Source organism: Oncorhynchus masou, unplaced genomic scaffold, assembly GCF_036934945.1.
Source record: "Oncorhynchus masou masou isolate Uvic2021 unplaced genomic scaffold, UVic_Omas_1.1 unplaced_scaffold_993, whole genome shotgun sequence".
In the NCBI taxonomy this organism is placed as follows: Eukaryota; Metazoa; Chordata; class Actinopteri; order Salmoniformes; family Salmonidae; genus Oncorhynchus; species Oncorhynchus masou.
Window position 1 is genome coordinate 26,326 of NW_027016450.1, and position 8,675 is coordinate 35,000.

General features: G+C 45.7%; 1 protein-coding gene across 1 annotated transcript in view; it reads right to left on the reverse strand.

Moving 5' to 3' along the window:
* Positions 1–8,675, reverse strand: part of LOC135538629 (neprilysin-like) — a gene marked incomplete at its 3' end in the record, with an annotated part of 64,868 nt that overhangs the window by 26,200 nt on the left and 29,993 nt on the right. The window lies entirely within an intron of this gene.

The following is an 8,675-nucleotide window of genomic DNA, read 5'->3' on the forward strand; positions in this document are numbered from 1 at the left end:
TAACAGAGAGATGAGGAGAAGAGGTGGAGGAGAAGAGGTGGAGGAGAAGAGACAATAACAGAGGAGAGAGGAGGAGAAGAGACTATAACAGATGAGAGAGGAAGAGAAGTGACTATAACAGAGGACAGAGGAGGAGAAGAGACTATAACAGAGGACAGAGGAGGAGAAGATGTGGAGGAGAAGAGGTGTAGTAGAAGAGGTGGAGTAGAAGAGAATATAACAGAAGAGTGAGGAGGAGAATAGGTGTAGGAGAAGAGGTGGAGGAGAAGAGAATATAACAGAGGAGAGAGGAGGAGAAGAGACTATAACAGATGAGAGAGGAAGAGAAGTGACTATAACAGAGGACAGAGGAGGAGAAGAGACTATAACAGAGGACAGAGGAGGAGAAGATGTGGAGGAGAAGAGGTGTAGGAGAAGAGGTGGAGGAGAAGAGAATATAACAGAAGAGTGAGGAGGAGAAGAGGTGTAGGAGAAGAGGTGGAGGAGAAGAGAATATAACAGAAGAGTGAGGAGGAGAAGAGGTGTAGGAGAAGAGGTGGAGGAGAAGAGAATATAACAGAGGAGAGGAGGAGAAGAGGGGGAGGAGAAAATAATATAACAGAGGACAGAGGAGAAGAAGAGACTATAACAGAGGAGAGAGGAGGAGACGAGGTGGGGGAGAAGAGGTGGAGAAGAGGTGGAGGAGAAGAGAATATAACAGAGGAGAGAGGAGGAGAAGAGGTGGAGGAGAAGAGGTGGAGGAGAAGAGACTATAACAGAGGAGAGAGGAGGAGAAGAGGTGGAGGAGAAGAGGTGGAGGAGAAGAGACTATAACAGAGGATAGAGGAGGAGAAGAGGTGGAGGAGAAGAGAATGCAACAGAGGAGAGAGGAGGAGAAGAGACTATAACAGAGGAGAGAGGAGGAGAAGAGGTGGAGGAGAAGAGAATATAACAGAGGACAGATGAGGAGAAGAGGTGGAGGAGAAGAGGTGGAGGAGAAGAGAATATAACAGAGGAGAGAGGAGGAGAAGAGGTGGAGGAGAAGAGAATATAACAGAGGACAGATGAGGAGAAGAGGTGGAGAAGTGGTGGAGGAGAAGAGACTATAACAGAGGAGAGAGGAGGAGAAGAGGTGGAGGAGAAGAGGTGGAGGAGAAGAGACTATAACAGAGGAGAGAGGAGGAGAAGAGGTGGAGGAGAAGAGAATATAACAGAGGACAGTGGAGGAGAAGAGGTGGAGGAGAAGAGACTATAACAGAGGACAGATGAGGAGAAGAGGTGGAGGAGAAGAGGTGCAGAGACAGAATGAAAGATAAAGGGGTGATCCAGAGAGTGATTGAGGGGACAGAAAGTGAGGGAGAGGTCGACTTTAACCTCTTTGAACTCTAGGGGCAGTATTTCATTTTTGGATAAAAAAAACGTTCCCGTTTTAAACAAGATATTTTGTCACGAAAAGATGCTCGACTATGCATATAATTGACAGCTTTGGAAAGAAAACAGGTTTCCAAAACTGCAAATATATTATCTGTGAGTGCCACAGAACTGATGCTACAGGCGAAACCAAGATGAAACTTCAAACAGGAAATGAGCAAAATGTTTGAAGCGCTGTTTCCCAGTGTCTCCTTATATGGCTGGGTATGCGCAAGGAGAGAGCCCACAATTTCTGCCGTTTCCCCAAGGTGTCTGCAGCATTGTGACGTATTTGTAGGCATATCATTGGAAGATTGATCATAAGAGACCACATTTACCAGGTGTCCGCCCGGTGTCCTGCGTCGAAATTGGTGCGTAAACCTCAGCTGCAAGTATTTTTCCATTTAATTCAGAGAAGAAAGCAGACTTCCACGAACGATATATCAATGAAGAGATATGTGAAAAACACCTTTAGGATTGATTCTAAACAACGTTTGCCATGTTTCAGTCGATATTATGGAGTTAATTTGGAAAGAAGTTTGCCGTTTTGGTGACTGAATTTTTGTTTTTCTTTGGTAGCCAAAAGTGATGTACAAAACGGAGCATTTTTCTCCTACACAAAGAATCTTTCATGAAAAACTGAACATTTGCTATCTAACTGAGAGTCTCCTCATTGAAAACATCCGAAGTTCTTCAAAGGTAAATGATTTTATTTGAATGCTTATCTGGTTTTTGTGAAAATGTTGCCCGCTAAATGCTACGCTAAATGCTACGCTAGCTATCAATACTCTTACACAAATGCTTGTTTAGCTATGGTTGAAAAGCATATTTTGAAAATCTGAGATGACACTGTTGTTAACAAAAGTCTAAGCTTGAGAGCAAATATATTTATTTCATTTGCGATTTTCATGAATAGTTAATAGCTAATGAGCTTGAGGCTATAAATAGGATCCCGGATCCGGGATTGCTCGACGCAAGAAGTTAAAAGAAGCTAAAATAGAGGACTGAGAGTCTTTCATTTTTCCATCCATATACATCTGTCTACCATTATTCAGACTCATCTTGGATGAAGAATATCTAGGATTTTCATCACGTGCACTGTAGGGTCTCTTTAACAGGTGGTACATATTATACACTGTAGGGTCTCTTTAACAGGTGGTACATATTCTACACTGTAGGGTCTCTTTAACAGATGGTACATATTCTACACTGTAGGGTCCCTTTAACAGATAGGGTCTCTTTGAACAGATGGTACATATTCTACACTGTAGGGTCTCTTTAATAGATGGTACATATTCTACACTGTAGGGTCTCTTTAACAGATGGTACATATTCTACACTGTAGGGTCTCTTTAACAGATGGTACATATTCTACACTGTAGGGTCTCTTTAAACAGATGGTACATATTCTACACTGTAGGGTCTCTTTAAACAAAGGGTACATATTCTACACTGTAGGGTCCCTTTAACAGATAGGGTATCTTTGAACAGATGGTACATATTCTACACTGTAGGGTCTCTTTAATAGATGGTACATATTCTACACTGTAGGGTCTCTTTAACAGATGGTACATATTCTACACTGTAGGGTCTCTTTAACAGATGGTACATATTCTATACTGTAGGGTCTCTTTAACAGATGGTACATATTCTACACTGTAGGGTCTCTTTAATAGATGGTACATATTCTACACTGTAGGGTCTCTTTAATAGATGGTACATATTCTACACTGTAGGGTCCCTTCAACAGATAGGGTCTCTTTAAACAGATGGTACATATTCTACACTGCAGGGTCCCTTCAACAGATAGGGTCTCTTTAAACAGATGGTACATATTCTACACTGTAGGGTCCCTTCAACAGATAGGGTCTCTTTAAACAGATGGTACATATTCTACACTGTAGGGTCCCTTTAACAGATAGGGTCTCTTTAAACAGATGGTACATATTCTACACTGTAGGGTCTCTTTAATAGATGGTACATATTCTACACTGTAGGGTCTCTTTAACAGATGGTACATATTCTACACTGTAGGGTCTCTTTAAACAGAGGGTACATATTCTACACTGTAGGGTCTCTTTAACAGATGGTACATATTCTACACTGCAGGGTCCCTTCAACAGATAGGGTCTCTTTAAACAGATGGTACATATTCTACACTGTAGGGTCCCTTTAACAGATAGGGTCTCTTTAAACAGATGGTACATATTCTACACTGTAGGGTCTCTTTAATAGATGGTACATATTCTACACTGTAGGGTCTCTTTAACAGGTGGTACATATTCTACACTGTAGGGTCTCTTTAACAGATGGTACATATTCTACACTGTAGGGTCTCTTTAAACAGATGGTACATATTCTACACTGTAGGGTCTCTTTAACATATGGTACATATTCTACACTGTAGGGTCTCTTTAAACAGAGGGTACATATTCTACACTGTAGGGTCTCTTTAACAGATGGTACATATTCTACACTGTAGGGTCTCTTTAACAGATGGTACATATTCTACACTGTAGGGTCTCTTTAACAGATGGCACATATTCTACACTGTAGGGTCCCTTTAACCTCTATAGGATGGGTGTTTGTAAACCGGGACGGTTGTTGCAAAACTGCGCTAACGTGACTCGAATGACGTTGTAAACAGCAGCCAACTTTCCGGGACATAGACATGTCTTAAATGGGCAGAAAGCTTAAATTATTTTTAATCTAACAGTAGGGTCCAATTAGCAGTAGCTATTACAGTGAAACAATACCATGCTCTGGTTTGATGGCATGATAAAAACAACTTTAATCACAGCATCTGGTTTGATACATTCACCTTTGAAGGTAAATAATGTATTTACATTCAGTAATCTTACTCTGATTTGTCATCCTGAGGGTCCCAGAGATCAAATGTTGCATAGTTTTGTTTGATAAAATCCATTTTTATGTTAAAATGTAGGAATTGGGGACAAAAGTTTGACCCCAACGTTGTATCTGGCTCCACACCCACCATGACCGACCAAGTAGATATCTGAACGTTATTGTATAAGCTAATGATCCATCATGTATGACATTTCTGGGTGAGTGGAAACTAAAAAAATGTATTACCATAACATTTATCTATGTATAGTTGAAAATGTATCAATTGACCAATTCAGCACATTTGGGCAAACTCCTGGTAGACTTGACACAAAATATTGTGCAGTAGTGTAATTCTTCACTGGATCAGTCTGAAACTTTGCACACAAACTGCTACCATCTGGTGGCCAAAATCTAAATTACACATAGACTCCTATCTGAAACTATGACATTTCTCTTGCATTTCAAAGATGATAGAAAAATATTTTTAAAAGCATGTTTTAATCTTTGTTTTATCTCTTACCAGATCTAATGTGTTATATTCTCATAAATTCATTTCACATTTCCAGAAACTTCAATGTGTTTCCTTTCAAATATTATCAATAATATGCATATCCTTTCTTCAGGTCCTGAGTTACAGGTAGTTCGATTTGGGTATGTCATTTTAGGCGAAAATGTTTAAAAAAAGGGTACGATCCTTCTCGTACCCTATCATACCCTACACTACCACTAGGCGGCAGTGTAGCCTAGTGGTTAGAGTGTTGGACTAGTAACCGAAAGGTTGCAAGTTCAAATCCCCGAGCTGACAAGGTACAGAATCTGTCGTTCTGCCCCTGAACAGGCAGTTAACCCACTGTTCCTAGGCCGTCATTGAAAATAAGAATTTGTTCTTAACTGACTTGCCTAGTAAAATAAAATAAATTTTACAGACCATAAATGTCAGACAACCCCCTCTACCCTTCCACTTGGTCAATCTGCTCAGGACCCCTTTACCCTTCCACTTGGTCAATCTGCTCAGGACCCCTCTACCCTTCCACTTGGTCAATCTGCTCAGGACCCCTCTGGCCTTCCACTTGGTCAATCTGCTCAGGACCCCTCTGCCCTTCCAATTGGTCAATCTGCTCAGGACCCCTCTGGCCTTCCACTTGGTCAATCTGCTCAGGACCCCTCTGGCCTTCCACTTGGTCAATCTGCTCAGGACCCCTCTGCACTTCCAATTGGTCAATCTGCTCAGGACCCCTCTACCCTTCCACTTGGTCAATCTGCTCAGGACCCCTCTGGCCTTCCACTTGGTCAATCTGCTCAGGATTCCTTTGGCCTTCCACTTGGTCAATCTGCTCAGGACCCCTCTACCCTTCCACTTGGTCAATCTGCTCAGGACCCCTCTGGCCTTCCACTTGGTCAATCTGCTCAGGACCCCTCTACCCTTCCACTTGGTCAATCTGCTCAGGACCCCTCTGGCCTTCCACTTGGTCAATCTGCTCAGGACCCCTCTACCCTTCCACTTGGTCAATCTGCTCAGGACCCCTCTGGCCTTCCACTTGGTCAATCTGCTCAGGACCCCTCTACCCTTCCACTTGGTCAATCTGCTCAGGACCCCTCTGGCCTTCCACTTGGTCAATCTGCTCAGGATTCCTTTGGCCTTCCACTTGGTCAATCTGCTCAGGACCCCTCTGCCCTTCCAATTGGTCAATCTGCTCAGGACCCCTCTACCCTTCCACTTGGTCAATCTGCTCAGGACCCCTCTGGCCTTCCACTTGGTCAATCTGCTCAGGATTCCTTTGGCCTTCCACTTGGTCAATCTGCTCAGGACCCCTCTACCCTTCCACTTGGTCAATCTGCTCAGGACCCCTCTGGCCTTCCACTTGGTCAATCTGCTCAGGACCCCTCTGGCCTTCCACTTGGTCAATCTGCTCAGGACCCCTCTGGCCTTCCACTTGGTCAATCTGCTCAGGACCCCTCTACCCTTCCACTTGGTCAATCTGCTCAGGACCCCTCTGGCCTTCCACTTGGTCAATCTGCTCAGGACCCCTCTGGCCTTCCACTTGGTCAATCTGCTCAGGATTCCTTTGGCCTTCCACTTGGTCAATCTGCTCAGGACCCCTCTACCCTTCCACTTGGTCAATCTGCTCAGGACCCCTCTGGCCTTCCACTTGGTCAATCTGCTCAGGATTCCTTTGGCCTTCCACTTGGTCAATCTGCTCAGGACCCATCTGGCCTTCCACTTGGTCAATCTGCTCAGGACCCCTCTGGCCTTCCACTTGGTCAATCTGCTCAGGACCCCTCTGGCCTTCCACTTGGTCAATCTGCTCAGGACCCCTCTACCCTTCCACTTGGTCAATCTGCTCAGGACCCCTCTGCCCTTCCACTTGGTCAATCTGCTCAGGACCCCTCTACCCTTCCACTTGGTCAATCTGCTCAGGACCCCTCTACCCTTCCACTTGGTCAATCTGCTCAGGACCCCTCTACCCTTCCACTTGGTCAATCTGCTCAGGACCCCTCTACCCTTCCACTTGGTCAATCTGCTCAGGACCCCTCTACCCTTCCACTTGGTCAATCTGCTCAGGACCCCTCTACCCTTCCACTTGGTCAATCTGCTCAGGACCCCTCTACCCTTCCACTTGGTCAATCTGCTCAGGACCCCTCTACCCTTCCACTTGGTCAATCTGCTCAGGACCCCTCTACCCTTCCACTTGGTCAATCTGCTCAGGACCCCTCTACCCTTCCACTTGGTCAATCTGCTCAGGACCCCTCTACCCTTCCACTTGGTCAATCTGCTCAGGACCCCTCTACCCTTCCACTTGGTCAATCTGCTCAGGACCCCTCTACCCTTCCACTTGGTCAATCTGCTCAGGACCCCTCTACCCTTCCACTTGGTCAATCTGCTCAGGACCCCTCTGGCCTTCCACTTGGTCAATCTGCTCAGGACCCCTCTACCCTTCCACTTGGTCAATCTGCTCAGGACCCCTCTGCCCTTCCACTTGGTCAATCTGCTCAGGATTCCTTTGGCCTTCTCAAAAATCTGCTGCAGGTAACGTGAAACATGTAACTCACCACTGAGTTACACACACACACACACACACAGAAACCCAGCCTAAAACCACCAGCAAGCAATGCAGGTGTAGAAGCACGGTGGCTAGGAAAAACTCCCTAGAAAGGCCAGAACCTAGGAAGAAACCTAGAGAGGAACCAGACTATGAGGGGTGGCCAGTCCTCCTCTGGCTGTGCTGGGTGGAGATTATAAACCTAGAGAGGAACCAGGCTATGAGGGGTGACCAGTCCTCTTCTGGCTGTGCCGTGTGGAGATTATAACAGAACATGGTCAAGATGTTCAAATGTTCATAAATGACCAACAGGGTCAAATAATAATAATCACAGTGGTTGTCGATGGAGCAGCAAGTCAGCACCTCAGGAGTAAATGTCAGTTGTCTTTTCATAGCCGATCATTAAGAGTATCTCTACCACTCCTGCTGTCTCTAGAGAGTTGAAAACAGCAGGTCTGGGACAGGTAGCACATCCGGTGAACAGGTCAGGGTTCCATAGACGCAGGCAGAACAGTTGAACCTGGAGCAGCAGCACGACCAGGTGGACTGGGGACAGCAAGGAGACAGCTAGTCAGATGGCCAGACCCACATTCGCTTCAGAGTCATCTCCTTAGCAGATGTTAAAGGCATCAACTATTCTAATCAGATCGTGCTTGTCCTCGATGCACCTTTTAAAGAAAATGTCCCTGTGTTGGCGGAGACCACAATCACGGTAAAACGCTGTAGATAGATGCCCCCATTAACAACAGCACCTATTCCAAGGGTCTGTCTTTTCCTGAAAGAGAAGCTGCTTAAACTCCAGTATATCCTCCAACCACACCAGCCCTCACTCCCATCTCCCTGGACAACAGATCCAAACCTATCCCTCACTCCCATCTCCCTGGACAACAGATCCAAACCTAGCCCTCACTCCCATCTCCCTGGACAACATATCCAAACCTAGCCCTCACTCCCATCTCCCTGGACAACAGATCCAAACCTAGCCCTCACTCCCATCTCCCTGGACAACAGATCCAAACCTAGCCCTCACTCCCATCTCCCTGGACAACAGATCCAAACCTAGCCCTCACTCCCATCTCCCTGGACAACAGATCCAAACCTAGCCCTCACTCCCATCTCCCTGGACAACAGATCCAAACCTAGCCCTCACTCCCATCTCCCTGGACAACATATCCAAACCTAGCCCTCACTCCCATCTCCCTGGACAACATATCCAAACCTAGCCCTCACTCCCATCTCCCTGGACAACAGATCCAAACCTAGCCCTCACTCCCATCTCCCTGGACAACATATCCAAACCTAGCCCTCACTCCCATCTCCCTGGACAACAGATTCAAACCTAGCCCTCACTCCCATCTCCCTGGACAACAGATCCAAACCTAGCCCTCACTCCCACCT